Genomic DNA, 20,159 nt, shown 5'->3' with positions numbered 1-20,159 from the left:
AACTACTTAGAGCTTACCTCTTTTTATAAAATCCCATGGTCCGCAGACCATGGGTAGGTCTCTTACAGCCAACTTTACTTTACAAAACTGAGCGCGGACTACCCTTTTTGACACATAACACCTTCGTTCTTTGCGACCACAAAATGTGGAGTCTTGATAATTATATTACAAAAATTGACTTAACTTGGGCTTTTAGCCCCAAACCTGCCCTTGGGGGATCCCTCTCCCAACAGGCCCGCAACACAAGCATCGTGATTTGCCCTCAAGTCACTCAGTAGGCACGGAGATCTTTGCGCAAAGCGCGTCTAGCTTGACCCTGCTCACTGCAACTTCGGCTGTGCACTGAGCTGCTTCCTGCTTCGCATCTTCAATTTTTTTCTCAGCTACTGCCCCTGCGTTGTTAGCCTGAAGTTGTTGTTGTGTCACTTGCAGAGTCGAAAGCTTACCTTCAATTTTTCCAGTGACTGTGTAAGCTTCCTCCAGCCAGGGCTTTATTCGCGCCTTCAACACTACTTCCTTTTGCAGCATTGCATCCACCTGTTCCTTCAGCTTCTTGGCTTCCTACAGCTTGGCTAACCTCTGTGTCAGTGCGACAGTTCATGCTATGCCCTTAAATTTATCATAGCACTATTGGAGTTCGCGTGCCTCCATCTCTAGCCTATGGATGTTTGGGTCCTCCTGCAAGCTGGTCAGGACCTCGAATGATTGTTCAAACTACTGTGTGCAGTTTGCTACTGCACTCTCCATCATAGCGACTACTTCTATGACAGCGGCTGCCCGTTATTCCTTTACCTTTGGCGGTGTTGAAGGCTAGTCCCTCAACTGGAGCTCTGTAATTGTAGGTTCAGCTCCAACTGAACCCACTCCATCTTTGTCTGAGTGTCATGCACCCTTCTGGCCAATTTATAGATGCAAACTTTGACTGGCGCCTCCTCCGGAATGGCCAACTCTGGGACCATTCTGCAGGCCTCCTCTAGAACATGTATCATCTTCTTGCTCTGGTTATTCACCTCGGCCTCAACGACAATGGAAGCATTCCTCTGTAGGGCCATCTTTTCATTGTTTATCTTCTGTTCACTGATCACCTAGAGAGTGTCGTGGTCGCGAGCCCTTAGCTTTGTAATTATTCCATCCTGCAAGAGGTGGAGAGATTCGCGTGGAAGCGCTGCCAGGTTCAGTCCAACTCGTTTCAAGGCACTGAAAGTGGGCCTGTCAGCCTCATTTTTCGTGGTCAGTGCTCCATTTGTCATCACTATTGCACTGGAAGCCTTCGTGCGTAGCATATCGATAGCCTCTAACATGTTGATAGCCAAGTTGGTGGACAGTGTACCAGATTGCGATGTGTGGGTCTGCAACTCCTATAGCCCGGTCTGGATGGCCTCTAGGCTAATCTGCTGCTACTTCTTAAATTTTTGTAGGGCCTCCACGGTAACATCTCTGACTATGTCACCGATGTCATATAAGTCGCCCTCCATCAATGTGATGGGGTCCAGCAAGGTCTTGGTTGCCTTGGATTTCTTTCTGGACCCTCCCTTCTCTAGCTCTCTTGGGCGCTTAATGCGGGAGGACGTCTCTTGAGGATCTGCGCCGTGTTGCTTTATGTCCTCCTTTTCAGTCTCTGGTGAAGGCAGCCACGTGCCTTTGTCAAAGCCCTACTCTGTGCCACCTGTCTATCTCCCTGCCTCTTTTCCTGCTTTTTTCACCTGGGCCTTCTCAGCGGCCTCCTTTTTCCTCTTTTCGACTAGGTGCGTCATCTTTAATTGGCCTCTTCCTTCTTCTTTTGTGTGGTGGACTTGCTTCCACCCACTGCCAAGTCTGTGGTGGTGCTCCACTCGACCGGCCATTTATCCAACACCACATTGATGGCATCATCGGTGGCTAGGTACGTTAAATCATACCACTTTTGCGTAGGCTCCTTCCATGCCCTAATTGATATCCTATCGAAATCAGCTTTAAATTTGGCATAGCTCTACAAGTTAGCATATACCGTGAGCAAAAATTGCGGCTTGCAATTGATAGCCATCCTAATATTCATTTCCATCAAGATCCAAAAGATCATACTATCCCGAACATGCTCCGCATCCTTTGTCACCCATAACAAAGCGTACTTCGCACGACCGAGGGGAATTCATTCTCTTATGGTATCTCCCACGTTACCAACACAATCAATAGCAAGAGCCACGTGTAGTGGAAGGTGTTTCTTTGCTCTTGCACTTCGCGGTAGTTGGCTAGGAATTCTCCACGAAGGTAGTCTGACCAGTTAAATTGGACTCCTTCTGCGCACTGCTGTGCAAGCACGACGACAGGTGTCAACACCTCATCGGCGTAGCACTTCTGCATCACCTTCCCTGCAAGGATCCACACTTCCACCTTCACAATGGGCTCATAGATACTGGATATAGCATACCCACACAACTTCTTTACTAGTTTGAACTTCTCTTTCATTGATTCTGCGAGCACCTGCTTGCCATCCTTGCCACCAATGATCATAGATAGATTTTCGCTTGTATATGTCACGTGAATTATTCTGCGAATAAACATATCAGTGATTGGTATCGGCTCCTCCAACCACAAACACCCATATTGCACCAAGCACAATAGCTACTTGATGACCAAAACTATTACGAGGGTGTGGTTATAGTGCGACACCCAGAGCAGGTTGAGTAGTCCTGCCTTCTCTACTCCTCTAAGCCACTTCCATGGCTCCAGTGAAGTCCTCCCCATATTCGTGTCTATGATGCGGTGCATCAGCTGTTTGATTGCCAAGTGTGGGAACTTCTCATGGTCCGCAAAGTCCCAATCTTCAAGATTCAATATCGGTAACCATGCCAAACACACACTGTCAAAAGCGATTTCATCCGTAGCAGACGGGTTTGGAGGGGAGACTTACTATCATCGATGTCCTTTGGGACCTTGGATTTAGGCTTGCACGGAGAGACATACTCAAACAACTATCTAATAGGGTCCATACGTTGGGCTTCAACCTCCTTTATTTCCATTCCCACATCCTCATTGTGCATGGGGATGTCTTCGATATCCTCCTCTTCTTCTTTTAGGTTTATAGCCTTGCCTTTCTCCTTGGCAGTGGGATTTGGTGGGTTTCATCTTGGTGACGTACGCACCGGTACGACAGGCTACTTGCCCTTCTTGTCTTTCATGGTCTCCTTGGTTGGGGTGGGCTTCGGTCTCGGTGTTCTCAGAGATTTAGGGACCTCCGCCAATATTTCAGCCATTTCTGGGGCAGCTACTTTGGCCCCCATAGCAATTTCCTGCACACTCTCCTCGGTTGCCATTCCTTCAGTGTCCATAACTTTTGCGTGGGTTGACATGATGCTATTCACTAGTGCTTGGGTCTCCTTTGAAAATTATTCAAATGCCAGACTCGCTATCAGATCTTGAAAGAATTGACAATTCATGTGCACTTGAAAGTGCAACAACTCAATTCTCAAAATGCCAAGTGTTTTTCACTGGGCAACCACTTGTAATTTATAGGGCATTTTGAATTCAAATCCAACCGTTCCCCCAAAAATCAGTTCATTAATGTTGGATTGGCGGCAGATTTTCAAGGATCTAAGACATAAATTTTGTCTTAAATGTTGACCGCCTGTTTCATTTGGCCTCACTTCTGCCATCTTTTCAAGAACAATGACTTTAACGGTCACTTTCCAGCTGACCTACATGATTTCTTCCAGGGTAGTGTAGCTCCCTCCGTGCTGCCGCGAACCCAGTGACAAGTCCTTGCTTCAGACCATTTTCCAATTGCGCAGCTCCCCAATCCAGGCAGTGTAGTTTATAGTCCCGCGCCTCCTTTCAGCTGCCTAGGGTGCTAAGATTGTGCTACTTTCATTTAGTCACATGGTTGGACTGTCGGTATATGGCTTCAAGTGATTTCCATTCACCTTTGCTGGCAAGGGTCCTCCATTTAACTTGACCAGTTGTACCGCCCCTCCATCGGTAATCTCCTTAATAACATAAGGCCCTAACTAGTGCATCTTGAATTTCCCTGGAAATTTATCAAACTTATTTTCATATAAGAAAACCAGGTCATTTACCTTAAATGTGCGCAGCTTGATGTGTCGATCAGGCCACACCATTTCGCGCTTCCTTTGGACCTGCTCGTGAAATCCAGCCAAAAATCTTTCTTCTTCGAGCTCATCCAACTGCGCGAGCCTCTCCTCCAAGGCTCGGTGATCCATCATACCTATGAGCACTACTATGCGCATGCTAGGTACGATGTATTCCATAGGAATTACTACTTCCACGCCATAAACAAGCCTAAAAGGGGTTTGCCCAATCAACTTCTTGATTGTCATTCAATAAGCCCACAGTACTGCAGGTATGTGTAGGTTCCAATCACTTCGTTGAGCATTGAGAACCTTGGTTAGCATGTTTTTGAGAACTTTGTTGAACGCCTCCACTGTCCCATTAGCCCGTGGGTGATAAGGCATGCTCTTCTGATGATATACCTGAAATTCCTTTGTCAGTGCGCTGATCGTCTCATTCAGGAAGTGCGTACCTCGATCACTCATCAAGATCTTTAGACATCCAAATCACATCAATACATGCTCAAATAGGAATTTCATGGCAATCACACCCATGCAATCCTTCACCAGCTGCGCTTCTGCCCAATGAGTCAAATACTCTGTCGTAGTGGTAATACACCTTGCTCCTGTCTTCCCTTGTGGCTAAATGGGTCTTACAAAATCTATCGCCCACTTCTCGAAGGCTTGCAATGTCATTTGTTGATTCAAACGCATTTCATCCCTTCGCAATGGCCTACCCATTCTTTGACATACATCACACGCCTTGCAATATGCTTTTGAATCCTGATGAAGGGTTGGCCACCACAACCCTCCGCGTAGAATCTTCTGCATGGTTGATCTCCCTATATAATGTCCCCCATATGGCGCCTCCATGAGCATCTGCGAGGATGCTGCTTCTTTTGAACTGAGGTAAATACCGTCGCAATATCTCATCGGTCCCCATCTTGTATAGGTGCCCAACAATGACAAAGAAATCGGTTGCACGCACCACTAATTCCTTCTTTTGTTGGACAATGTATCCTTTTGGTGCAGTTCCTGCTGTTAGGAAGTGGATTATATCCTCAAAATGACCATCCATGACATGAACTGCAAATAGTTGTGCGTCAGGCAATCCTTCTTCCAAGTTAGTAGGTTCCTCCCTTGTTTTGATGCGCGAAAGATGGTCTGGTCCCGCATTCATTCATCCAGGCTTCACAACAACCTCAAAATTGTACTCCTATAACAATAAGAGCCATCTGTAGATTCTCCCCCCAACACAAGCTTATTGACCAAGTACTTCAGCGCGGAGTGATCCGTATACATCTTAAAATGGCCTCCTAGTAAGTAATGCCTATATTTTTGGAGTGCATACACCATAGCTAGCCCCTCCCACTCAGTGGTGGAATAGTTCTTCTCTCCTTTGGATAATCTGTAGCTTGTGAATGTGATAAGATGGTCCAAGCCTTCTCCACTAGCCTGCGTAAGTACTACTCCCAGCACTATACATGACACATCAACTTGTACATGAAACTCTTTCTTCTAGTCCAGGAAGACTAGAATCGGCATGGTAACCATATTTTCTTTCAATATATCCAAGCTCTTCTTATAGTCATTGTTCCAGCAGAACGTGACATCCTTCTTCAACAATTTATCCATAGGTGCGGTGATTTGGGCATAGATTTTGATAAAATTTCTGTAATATCCCGTATGTCCCAGAGTAGCGCGCAGTTGTTTCACACTTCTTGGCATTTCCAAGTTCAGTATCACCGCGATCTTCGTGAGGTCTACCATCAATCCTTGTCTTCAAACCACATGCCCCAATAGGTTCCCAAATGGAACACAAAACAAACACTTCTTGAGATTGAGCATGATTTGGTATCTTCGATAGGTATCCAACATCAAGCACAAGCTTGCTACATGGCACTTAACTAGCCCAAATACACTCCAGTCATCAAAATATACCTCTAGGAACTTATGAATAAATTCCTTGAATTCCACAACAACCACGTGTGAAAAGATTGCAAGCACATTCTTCAATCCAAACGGTATTGCAGTGTATTGAAAACAACCCCACTCAGTTAATAAGTTTGTCTTGCTCCTATACTCCGGAGCGATTTTGATTTGGTTGTACCCAGAGAACCCATCAGTGATTGAGACGATAAGGCCTTTGCTTAACTGGCTTCCCATCGGGCTTTAACGTGATATTCATCATTCCTAAGTCCCTGATTATTCCTTTCAGATCCTTGAACTTGGTAGGGAATAATTCCTGGTATTCGCAGAGCAGTTTAGTGACCATATCCATTGTCGTGTCATCCCAATAGTCTCCAATCTTCACGAATTTGGGTTCTACCTCTATGCCAATGTTTATTTCTTTCATTTTCAATGGCACGATTATATCAGGGTTCTCAATCTGTGGTCCTTGTACCTCGTGGTGACATTCTGTTTCTGTAATGTTAATCTTCCATAGATCCTTGTCGTCTTCTTCGATAGTTACATTATAACATTCCGGCGTGCAACTCAGCTGAGTAGCCCATTCAGGCCGAGTCAGGTCTAAAGGATCATGTAGTATCCTAAACATTACTTTTTTCACTTCTTGTAGTGCTTCATCAATACTGTCAAACCCGTCCTCAAAACTAAATGTCATCATGAATCCTTCAGGCAGGATATCCCATTCAGCTGTCCCATGTCGGATCTCTGTTTCTATATACCAATTCATTCGGATAACATCCAGGGTATGCCATAACAGGTGCACCCACTTAGGTTGGGGCTTCTCTCCATAAGCTTAGGTCCATCTAGACAGATGCACGCACAGATTGTTATGCCCATCATACTTGTATGTCAGCCACATCTTAGGCTTCCCAAATCGTGTTCTCATCATCCTCCTACATTCGCGCCAGTCATCAAAGCTTCCCTTGTGCATACCCAACCATCTTTTGGGCGTAGCATGCAGTGCCAAGTCCAAGGCCTAGCAGCACTACTTTTCAGGTACCTCCCTTTCAAATGCATCCAAAAAAATATCTACCTCATTCAGACCATCATAAGTAGGCAGATTTTTTTACCTCCGACGACACACAATGCAGCGACCAGGTCATAATGTTGCAATTCAGTGTAGTTACTTCATGTCACTGATTCTGCCAGCGTTCTATTTCTTCGTCGGAGTCTGAAGTGCAGGAACTCTCATGATCCCATGAAACTCATCCATCCGTGGTGGGATTCACCCAATTTTCATCTCGTGTTGTTATCTTATAGATATAGTCCAGGTCATCTTAACTCTCATAATCGTGAATAGGTTCTGTATAGTGCAATCCTTTAGTAGGATCGAGGGGTACTATTACGTGCAACGATTTCTTCTCAAAGGTCATCTTTCTCTTCTTCAAATTGATGACCTCTTTCATCTCTATAGCCTAGTCAATTCCCTGGAGCGTAGGATAGGAATTGTTGTCATCCACTATCTATATTACTTCAAAGTCATTCAGCGTGCTTTCTCCCTCAATATCCATGGTCACCCCCTACAGCCGCCCCATGGGGATTATCCTCTGCTAAATAACCAACCTTAGCTAAATCAGAGACCATTGCAGTGCAGGTCTCCCCATTTTCTCCCAAGTCTGTTTTGGTAGGACATTTGCATCTGACCCCAGGTCCAAAATGACCTGATCCATTTCATACTCTCCTATCTGTGCGGTCAGTCTCATCTACCATTCCGTCCTTGTTTTATGCTTTCCAATCTTTTGTACTACACATGACTCGCCTAGCACGGTGCCAGTGCATCTATTGATAGGTTCTTGTAACCATTTCACAGCCTTACTGTCGTTCAGTAACTTCATACAGGTTTCAAGGAAAGTTGTGAGCATCGAGGGGTCCATCTCTTGCTCAGGCTTATCCTTGCTTCTTGAGTTGGAGGCCTTAGCGAAGCTCTTCTTAGATTCCATGAAGGCTTCACGAGCGTGCTCCAAGTCCAACTTAGCCTCCTTTGTTGGGGCTTTGCAAACCTGTGTACTATCTTTTGGTTGTTTCCCCTTGTCATCTCCAGTCACGATTCCACTTCTGAGCACTATATTTACGTTCGGATCTTCCTTGCGCGGCTCAGACCTCATCATATGTAGGTTTTGAGTCAGTGGAGGTGGTCGCACCTCTTTGTCATGTATCCTAGCTATTAGCGTAGGACAGTCTTCTGTTTCATGATCAAACAGTGTGCAATACTTGCACGAGGGACACGTTGGATTAGTGCAATTGCTGGCATAGTGTCATGTCCTCCACAATTATAGCAAATCAACTGTCCTCGACCTCTACCAGGGCCTCCTCCGCCTCGGTCTCTTCTGCGCCCCTCAAATCCTATATGTGCCATTCCTGTGCTCTGGTAAAGGGGCCGCATTTCGGCCTGAACCCTATGGGTGGGAGTTCTATCCATCATTAGTTCATAGCTCCTGCAAGAACGCTCATCGTGGCCTACCGACCTACAAAAGTTGCAGAACAATTGTTGCGGTGTCTATACAAACTTTTGTAGCAAGTGACAGTTATATGTGGCATGTTTTCCGACTACCTGGCAGATAACACACCATAATGTAGGCCCCACGCTAGGTCCTACTTGAGCTTCTTCCCTTAAAGGCACCGGTCCTCCTCCTACAATATAGTTTGCAAGGACTGGGAAATGGTATTTTTCATGACCCTGACTCTTTCATTTCAAGCACCATACCTCCTCGTGCACCTCTGGTCGAATCATCCTATCTTGCTTCAGACTTTGCATTTCAAGGCAAAAATTCTTTAGCTACACATGGATTTAATGAACTCCTAGATTAGGATCTTGCATGGGAGTTTCATGTAGTCTCATGGAAATCTCCAAGGCCTCGTCCTGAGTTGTTATCTTCTGCTGTGACAATGCACTCCTTAAATGGGGTAGTAGTGAAGCCATAAACCACTCGTGATGCTATGCCTCTGTCAAATTCATGTTGGCTTCACAGATTATACATTTTAGCCTCTGATCTAGTTCCCAAGGTGTCTCACTTGGCTGCATTGCGATCTCTTTGAATCCCACAATTGATTGTGCCTCAGATTTAGGCCTACTAAATTCCCTATTTAGTGATTCTTGGATGTCTGCTACTCTAGCATTCAGGTTATCGTTAGAGTACTTAATATATCAAGTTAGCGCACGATCTTGCAAAGCACTAACTAGTGTTGCCTTCTTTATATGACCCTCTGTAACTCCTTGAGCTTCACATACAACCCTTACTACAAACCAGAATTGGTCCAGGTCCTCATTGCCCAAGCCTTTGAACAAAGGGAACTTCATTGTATTTGCCATACTGAACCGCGCTAGATGTGGAGGTGGTATGGGTGAAGTTGGAGGTGAGGGTGGTGAAGTTGGAGGTGGTGTGGGTGGAGGTGGTATTTGGGAGAATCCTTGTCTTATCAACTGAATAACACTTCATGGAGAAACCTTCATGATCCCTTCTTTGTCACCTCTCGGAGGCGAAATCAGGGGACTATACTCCAGACCCTTTTTTTCTTAGTTCCTGTAAGTCTTTTTTCTTTGCGTAGTACTGAACATCAAGGTAGCTGCATAACCCGTTTTTTGCACAATATAATTTAATCCAGGTATTCAAATATTTGACATACTTACCTCACGGTCCTTGGAAAAAGCATCACTCCACCTCGTTGTACCTGACTAAGGTGTCGACCACGAATTCAATCACAAATCCTCTTATGACGTGATCGAGCCAATGATCGACCGCATGGGTGATCTTATCCTTCGATGCTTCCAACCTTTGCACTAGCTTCAGGGTCCACAAAATAGGACCATCAAGTTTCCACCTTCCTTGGCTATCTGCTAGCTTCGTGATCCACTCGTATAGCTCAATAGGGAAGGAGCAGAAAAAGATCTTGTGGATTTCTGTATATAGGTATCTGTCCAATCACTATCCTTTTGTCAGTCATGGGTTTCTATTCTCTTGTGCTACGAATTTGTGGATCTTTCTATCCAACCAGTCTCCAATCTCCTTCTTAGTTGGATTTTGGTGATACGACATCACACATCTCTTATGCAAATTCCAGTCCCAGCAACAGAACTATTTGTTGGCTTGAGGGGGCCTGACCCAGGTTCAGCATTAATTAGCAAAACAAATCCCTATACGACTGGCCCTTTCGGCATCAACCCGCAGAGCACGGACCGAAGTCTCAGCCGAAGTAGTATGGGGGGATGCTGGAACCAATTTTCAGCACCCTGAGATGGTTGTGATGTCATTTGATTTCTTTTATCCCTGCCTGTGCATAGGTGGTCTCACTCTAGGGCTTGTAAGACAAACCCTCTATTTCGACCTTCAATACCTTCACGAAAGTATAGGATCAACCTTCACGCAGCCCTATCCTGTGGCTTAGGTACTTTCGCACTGCTATTGCAGCATGCCGTGCACATTCCTCAATTATCCTAAGTGGTTTGCTTATCTTGTCAAATACTCGAGGTTATTACCACGTAAGCAGATATTCGTACTTATGTTCAATTATTTAGTGTAATTCCATTCATTCCCACATCATATAAGCATAACAAATGAATTTCATACACAAATATCAAAACTCATCGACAAAGAAAATACACAGAAACTGCATAATAACTCCTTTTATTAATATCTCCCAAGTGTTACAGACTCTGTCCACCCTGCGCACATAGCTATAGGGGTCAATGCAATCAGCTGTGGATGTCTACCCTATGCCTCTGCGCACTCAGCTGGAGAGCCTCTATCTGCACTACAACCCAAGACTTAGACTTCTTTCTTCACCGCTATGACTCTATTTCATGTTCGATGCTTCTAACTACTTAGAGATTACCTCTTTTTATACAATCCCATGGCCCATGGACCATGGGTAGGTCTCTTACAACCGACTTTACTTTACAAAACTAAGGGCAGACTACCCTCTTTGACACATAACACCTTCACACTCCGTGAACACAAAATTAGGAGTCTTTACAATTATATTACAAAAATTGAATTAAATTGGGCTTTTAGCCCCAAAATGCCCTTTAGGGATCCGGCTCCCAACAGCTGGTATCTAGGCTAGTGTGAGACAAAGGTCCTTAATTAAACCTAGACATCTAACCTTGTTGGAGTCAAAAGAATACAGATCTTTATACGGTCTAGTGATTTCCAATCCAAGTTTCTCCATAACAATTTTTGGCATGAGATTATGTGATGCACCTCAGTCTAACATGGCATTGTGTAGGATCTTATCATGAATATTGACACTGACATAAAATGGAGGAACAAATTCTTCTTGAGGCTTGCCATCCACCTTTGGTCCAAACAAGAGTTCAGGCTAGTCATCACTTAAATTAATTGTATCTGTGTTTTCTCCTACATTGAGTCCTTTTAAAACTTGAGACCTATAAACATTCTTGTTCAACAATTCAGTAAGGGAAATAGAAATCTTGAGTTTTGCAATTTCATTCTCAATATTGAAGGATGCTTCACTTTTTAGCAAGCTTGGGAACTCTGTTTTATCATCTATGGTCCTTGATATTATTTCATCTTGTTTACTTGTAGTTGGAATTTCAATTTGGACAGATTTTCTTGGGATATCAATCGTTTTCTTGATAATATTTTCTGTATTTCTCTTTTCTGCATTGTTGTCATTTCTCTTTGAGCTTTCAGCTGTTTTCATAACATCGGATTCTAAAGTTTTCTTCCTAGAATAATTGTTTAGATCTTTTTTGTTGGAGTTATCATTGTTTTTATTGCTCCTGAGATTATATTGTCTATGGAATTCTAATATAGCATTTTCAAAACCATGTTTATAGTCATTAGATTCTTCAGATTCCAATTCAGTTTGAGTTAATAAAAATAATTCTTGTTCTTCTTGTGTAAGAAAAACTGAATCATGCTCATTAGTTCCCATCAAATTTATCTGATTTTCCTCAACTTCTTCTATCACCTCCCTGCCTTCCTTTGGATAATTTTCTTGAAATGGAGGCCTAATTTGTTGATCTGGGCCTTTTTGTCTGTTCTATTGAGGATTTCTTTTGGGATTTGGATTCCGGTTTTGTTGAGCATGCATGTTTTCGCTGATATTTATCCTTTCCATAATTCTTTCCATAGTCCTTACTAGAGAATCAATCGTGGCTTCTGCTGCAAAAGTGGATGCTTCTTCTCTAAAAGTTACTCTGTTTTCAGTCCTCATCCTTTCTCTTTTAGCTTGGAGGTTGGGCTCTACACTCATAGCATCTCTTTGCATCCCTTCTACGATTTGATAATTTCTTTCCCTAAGTTGATAAGACATGTCTGCATCAAAACCATCTAGGAATTTAATTAAGGCTAAATCCTGAGGTGGTTTGAGATTGATAGGAATTGCATTATATGTTTTGTTGAATCTAGCGCAATAATCTTGTACACTTTCCCCTACTTCCCTCTTAATATTTTCATATTCTGATAAAATCTAGAGAGGGTTGTTTTTTACTTCCCACCTATTGAGAAAAGTTTGGTCAAATGCAGGGAGATCAGTTATACCATTTGCAGGAAAATATTTGAACCACTTCCTCGCTTCTCCTCCTAAACTTTGGGCAAACATTTTAAGTTTAATGCTTTCATCATCTACTTCTTGTAGGTCAAAACAGTCATTCATTTTGTCCACATGTTATTGGGCTATTAAAGGACCTGTTCCATCAAAAAATACAATTTTGGATTGATAGTCTTATGGCATATTGGCCAATGGTGCAGGTAGCACGAAAGGAGCATATCTAGCAGCCATGATTGGTGGTGGTGGTGGAGGGCCTCTTGAAGGAAGTTGAACAGTTGATGAAGCAGGTTAAATAGTGGATGGAGTTGGACTAGTACTAGGCGGGAATGAGAGTATGGGAATCTGAGCAACCTTATGTTGAAGGATGAAAGAAGGGGTGGGAATTATGGAGGTAGTGGGGCTTGGTGACTGAATATATGCAGGTGAAGATGTGAAGGAGGAAGCTACGAGGTTTAAAGCACTTAATTATACTGGCTGTTGAAGGTAAGCATCATCAATTTCAGAGGTGAGGTCTGTCACTAGATCTTGTAGTGTATTAAAATGTCATAAGAGTTGAAGATCTCATTAAGTCTGTGAAAGAGATACTCTTATAGGACTTCCTTGACAAGCTGATGGATCAAATATAGTGTGATCTTTCCAATTTTCTGATTTATTTTTGAATAAACCTTTTTCAAAGTGAGAATCAAACCAGATATCTCGTAATATAACAAAATTTTGAGGGAGGGAATTTGCGCTATGAAGAACCTTGTTGCTAGTCTGACTCTTAGTTCTTGGGGTCTTTCTCAAAATCCTCTCAGGGTTATCCACTATAGCAGTAGGGTTTAGATCTGGGTGAGATTTGGTAGATTTTCTTTTGGGACCCATAATTTAGATTTGAATCACATGCAAACTAATTACCTACAACAACAGGAGAAACCAATCTTGGGAGTTATTTACTATCACACAAAGCTATTTAACTGGGTACTCTGAATTTGAATGAAGGTATATTTTTTCAAGGTCCCCAGTTTGGTCTCCATTATGTTATCATTTTGTGATTTTGAAGATTGGAAAGACAAAAGTCACAAAAGATACATCAAACCACTTATGAGTCTAAGACATAGCCTTCTTGGACTCGGATAGGGCTTTCTCTATGTAATTATGATTTGACTTTGTTTATAATGCTATAATGTCTTAGGCTAGATATTAAGAATAAAAGATTTGTGTGTCTCTTTGTTCATTTTGTTGGGGAAAAGGTCATTTTATCAATATTTTCCATTGGGCTATGGAGTCACAGGCTCGGTGGTAACATCAATTTTATAGAGCATTTACAGGGCAAGCTAACTGTCCTCACTAGATATTTTAAAGTATAATGATAAATGGAATGATAGACAATAATATCAGTTAGGATTACAAAGAATTTAGGCATTTTGTAATCGTACTTCAAAAGAAAACACAAAGATTGTAAATACAGATAGCAGTAAGGTGCTCCAATAGCATATCTTAAACTATAATTTCTGTTTAACAATAAGCAGCGAAAATGCATGTATGAGTAAACATAAATACATTAAACATAGAGAGTAAAACAATAAATGGAATGATAGACAATAATATTAGTTAGGATTACAAAGAATTTAAGTATTTTGTAATCATACTTCAAAAGAAAACATAGAGATTGTAAATACAGATAGTAGTAAGGTGCTTGAACAAGATATCTTAAACTATAATTTTTGTTTTACAATGAGAACTAGAAATGCATGGATGAGTAAAAAAAACACATTAAACATAGAGAGAAAAACATCACTACGTCAAAATAGATCAAGTAACCTGTATATTGTCCTTTTATTAATGCTCTAGCTTGAAATTACAATGCTCCAAATAGAAAAAATAGTTCAGATGACTAGGGTCCAACCACTAATACTCCCAATGCATGGAGTATTTAAAGAAAAACTACAACCATTTTCCTTGTACACTTGGAAATCTATTATTTATTAGAATGAAGGAAAATTTGACTAATGTAGTTAAGGAGTATCCACGCCGAGAGGACTTGGACAGATGTCCCTTCCTTTCTGGAATGTCGTTGCCTAAAGTGCTAGTTAGACTGGAGTGGTTTTACTGACACAGCTGGTGCTGGCTCAAACCTGTATGACTACTCTAGTCATCCTTATCTCATTCTTCCTGGTAGTCACATAAGTCACTCCACTCTTCCCCTTCAGGGATCTTGATTTTGATTAATCTTCGGTACACCTCATCAGCATTAGTGTATCTGGAAAATGAATGCTTAACCAAAAATACATCCTTCAGCTCATGTTGAATGTAAATCTGATTGCTGATTGCTTCTAGTAAAGCTTTCCCTATTATGCCGCCTTTGATGTTTGACAGATTTGCAACATCTGTAGGTATACCTTGAAGTTTCTGGACATAATCCCCTCAGTCCATGAGTTTGTCATTTATAGCAAAAAGACAGGGAAGACCCTTTTGGTGCAGAGGCTGCATTCTATTCAAAAACGTGTTTACTGTCAACTCTAAAACTTGACACTTTTCCTTCAGCTACACATTTAAATTCTTCCTTTTCAGCGCCTTCTTGATTTGTAGTATGGTCTATGTTCTGTCTGATTTGGATGGACTACTCTACTATAAGTCTCATCACGTCATCTTTTACGATCTCTGTTTCCTCTATTTCCTTGGTCAGTGGGTCATGTGTTGTTGGCATCTTGAGCTGCTTCTTCAGAGCTGCAATGTCTAGCTCTTTTTTCTTTACACTTCTTTAGCTTCCTTGGTATTTGAGGGGTCATACCCAATTTTTATTGTTAAGTCTTCTAAATACTTAATCTTGGTGTCCTTTGATAATGATGAATTTTTTTCCATATTCAACTGAGACTAAGTATTTGATAGTCCTACCTGCATTTTAGACAAATTCATGGAAGTGTTAGTCAAAGTGGATGAAATCATTTCACCTGTTTGCTTGTGTATCATTGGATGCAAATTTTTTACATCAAACTCAAATGAGGTATGATTGTAGTTTGTTGGAGTTTTAGGCTCTGATGTTTGTGCCTCCAAAAATTCCATATGCATCTTTCCTTCTCTGAGTCAAAGGAAGAGAGAAGTCTGCCTTGTGCAGTTGCACTCTACTTCCAAAACTGAGCATAAGTGATTTTCTTGAGAATTTAATTCTTGATTTTGATTTCCCTGAAGGTATAAAATACAGTTTCTTCTTTCTCCTTAGTCACCTTTGTAGATGAGGATAGTTGGAGATTTTGCTATCTTTCTAAAGTTGGAGTAGAAGGAAAGGATTGTCCTCCAGCTAATGAAGAATCTAGAATATCAATTATCTTGACCACTTTCTGTGGTGGTGATCCTTTATCTATATCCATGTGTTGTTTTCTGGCTTTCTTTCTATACTTCAATCTGAAATCTTTTATGGACATATCAGTTCATGGTGTCTAGTCTTCTCTAGATCTTTTCTTTGTTATTCCTTTCTCTGGCTCTTTTCCCTTTTTAGACCTTTCTTCAGTAGTTTGTTTGTCTTGTGGCCTTGGGGTTTGTGCACTGGATGAGGAGATTACCTGCTCCTCGGCCTCCTATAAAGTATCTGGCACCCACTCTGTTTGATTCATATATTTTTCGATTTCAGGTCTTTGAGTGTGGATGTAGGCTGTGGATTTATTTTCCACCCTCTTCTTAGAAATAATACCCCAAGGGTCATAACACCATGTGAAGCTATGGGTGAAATTCATCTCTCTTAGTCTTTTATCTGCCTCCTCTCCTGCAATTCTGTTATTGCAAATGAAAGGACCAATTTGGGACTTGATCCTGAATTGGGATTTCTTCTTGGCTACTACAAAATGCATCTCATATGCGCTGATCATCTGTCCAATATATTCTAAGGTAAATATCCCCATGGGGAGGAACTTTGGAAGCTCTTAGGGGGCCAATTCACAGCCATACACTCTTATCTCAGTGTAGTTTTGGTACAAGTACCAATCACCAGTTCTTGCTTGATCAGACAACTGCATAATTCTTCTTATGTCTTCACCTATCCTTGGTTCTTCAGTTCCACTGAGGAGGCTCATTGCTGGTTGTACAAACATTTCCACAAATGTCTTGTAAATGGAATCTTTTTGATCTTTCATAACCAAGGTTGTCGAAAATATCAATGATTGAGGCTCCCCTTCATCATTCATTTTTCTTAATGAAAACTGAAACATGTCTTCCTGAAAATACAGAAACATGTAAACCAATACCGAGGAATAATGAAAAACTTCTTCTGTGCAAAATTTGAAAAGCTATTCATGAATTACATTTGCTAGAAACTGGCTAGAGTTGAAAATGATTAAGGGCTTGGATTTAGTGGAGAGGATGGATAAGAAAGCTATAATAGCTTCATCAATCCATTGATTAGAATAATAGCAAAGTAGGTAGGAGAGGATTGAGGCAATATGTCTGGTTCTGTCAGGGAAAACAGAGGAGGAATAAGGAGGGTTTTTGCCTGGCATAGGTGTGTTCTCGGCCATGAAAATCTCTAAGGTTTTAGCTCTTTTGGAGAAATCAAGCTTTTGGTATATTTCAATCAAAACTTCATGTGAAAAAGGGACAACTCCATCAATAACTGGAGCCTGCATCATCTGCATGATTTATTTAGCATCAATTGTGAATACAATATGTCTTGTTGTGGCTGTCACTGCTCTTTGTTGTGGGTTGTAACATGCATGACACTTCCTGATTAGTTCTGAACAATTCTATGTTTTAGGAAAGATATAGAAAGGTAGGTTGGTTTCTTAGAGGCCTATGTCATCCATTTCCTCCATGAATTTGTCTTCCCACCAGCAATATACATTAAATAGATCAAATTTTGCGAGGGTTTCATGGATCTTGAAGTCACTGTCATCCAATCGTAAATGATCTAGATCCAGTGGTGGGTGCACTATTGGATTGAAGATTTCTGTTTCTTTCTTCTTGGGTGCCAATGTTGTCTACTCTGTAACAGAAAAGGATGAAAGAAGTGGGATTTCCAGTGAGGGAGAAAGAAAGGGATTGAACAGAAATGGGATTCAAGAATAGGAATTGATAATCATTGTAGGGATTGATGATCATTGCTGGAATTGAGGATCACTGTAGGAATTGAGTAATCCTAGGTTGTGTTGTTGTTCTCTACAATAGGTGAATGGAGCAGGAGGAAGTGCCTACAAATAAACAATAATGTTTAAAGTTTGAACCCGACGCGATTTGGTGGTTTTATGATTTGAAATCAGGCTGTTGGATTGGTTTAATTTGGCGCGGGTCCATTGGCTAACAACCCGACCTTCATTTATGGCTCAACGGCGGGAATAGGGATGATTGGACAGATGGGACGATTTGGCGTGGTGAGGTGGCGAGTGTTCAACGGTTTCTTGGGTGAGTGGTTTGGAAGATACCAGATATGACTTTTCAGATGGCCTGCGGAGTGGTAGGAGGTATGAGAGCAGAGGTGTAAATTCACAAGAGCACACCACGTAGGGGAGCAAAAACCGCTGACTTCAGACCCCCCCCCCGGATTAACTTTCGAACATTGAAGTGGGGGGCTGAAAAGAGACATGGTCCATTCGATCGGGTGGAGTGAGAGGAGATGAGGGGAAATATGGTGGGTAGTTAGCGATGACGTGAAGGGTGAGTGTGTGGTGGGGTCGGGTTATGAGTGGGGGCAAACCATAAGAATATGAAAGGGTAAATGAATAAGGTTAAAAAGGGGGGGATGATTATTAAGGTGCCATAAGCTCTTTTTCCTTATAAATCATGCTATCCGACCTTAGAAATATCAAATTTTCTTTGAACCTTAGGAAATTTCTTCCAATTTTTTAAGGAGGTCCTTTGATACCCCTTCCTTATTCTCTAATTCTACCTACCCTTATTCTTTATCCTATCATTTTTTGTTCTTTCATTATTTTTTCTTTTTCTTTTTCATCTCTTTTCTTTTAAGATCTAACCTACTCTATCACTTATTTCTCCTCTTTGGTCTAGATTAAACAGTTGGACCAAATTCCATTTCTACCTCACTACTGATTTGCCAATATTTAACTGTTTGGAAACTCTTTATTTTCTAACCTATCAACACAAATTGAAATTTGTTCAATCATGCTTAAACTGTATGATTTGAACAATATTTGGGGATTTTCTTTTTCTTCTTTTTTTTCTCTTCTTTCTTTTCTATATGCCCTCTTTTCATTTCTTTTTCCTCTTTTTTTTTTATGAAATTAATTGAAATCTATGAGTAACTTGAAACCTGAAAACTGTGAAATGCTTAATCACCTTGAGATCCTATAAATTATAGGACTCTAACAGACATCATGTCCCTTTTTCTGTTATCAAGGTAGATCCATATAATGTTGAAGTAATTGTTAACTTTCCAATTCTATATTATCATAGAGATGTAAGAATGTTTTGAGGGCATATGGGCTATTATAGGAGTTTTATTAAAAACATAATAAAAAAATTCCTTACCATTATTTAAACTTCTTGCAAAAGATATTGAATTTTATTGGGATAATGACTACCATAATGCTTTTGATATGCTTAAATAAAGACTTTCTAAGACTCCTGTGTTAATAGGACTTGATTAGACATTACCTTTTCATATATCTACATATGCTTCTCACTCAGCCATATGATCAGTTTTAGGGCAAAAAGAACAACAAAAAACATATGCCATTTACTATATTAATAAAAACTTAACTGTGACTGAAACCAATTACATTGTTACATAAAAGGAATTTTTGGCAGTTATTTATGTGGTTAATAGGTCTCCTCATTCCATTACCCTGTTATGACTTATTTGTGCATACTGATCATTATGATATTTGATATATAATGAAAGAAGTAATAAACAATGGAGGAATTACAATATGGTTGTTATTATTACAGGAATTTAATATCACGGTGCTAGACAACCCAGGGAGAGAACATCACGTAGCAGATTTCCTTTCTCGAATCAACAATTATGGTGAGAGAATTCTTATTGTAGATATCTTTTAAGATGCAAATATATTTGAATTTTTTTTATAACACCTTGGTTTGCTGACATTGTCAATTATTTGTCTATAGGGAAATTTCCACTACACTTTTTATCGAAAGAAAATCATAACGTGATTAGGGAAAGTGATAGATACTCCTCGATTCAAGGAGATCTTTCTATGCAGGAGTAGATATGGCCATTCATATATGTGTTAGAGAAGAAGAGAAGTTAGATATCTTGAAATCATGTCACGATGAGCCATGTGGTGGACATTTTTTTATATAAGAGGATAACCTATAAAATTCTCCATCTAGGATAGTATTAGTCAAGTCTTTTTAAAGATTCCAAAAAGTATGTGAGAAACTATAATAGTTTCCAAAGAATGGGTCGTCAAGTTGCGACTGATGAAATTCCTCTTCATCCATAAGTTTGCATAGAACATTTCGAGAAATGGTCCTTAGATTTTGTGGGACCCATTAATCTAACATCAAAGAAGAATATATACATATTAGTTTGCACAAATTATGTGACAATGTGGGTAGAAGCGAAAGCTCTCGTAAGAACTAATGAACAATCAGTAATGGATTTTCTTTTTGAAGTTATTTTTTTTCATTTTGGGGTACCTATGGAGCTGGTTACTGATCAGGGGCATCAATTTACATCAAATCTAA

This window comes from Pinus tabuliformis, chromosome 8, assembly GCF_031772625.1.
Source record: "Pinus tabuliformis cultivar Carrire ecotype Pingquan chromosome 8, CPIR1, whole genome shotgun sequence".
NCBI lineage: Eukaryota > Viridiplantae > Streptophyta > Pinopsida > Pinales > Pinaceae > Pinus > Pinus tabuliformis.
Note: the sequence above shows the minus strand (reverse complement) of the source record.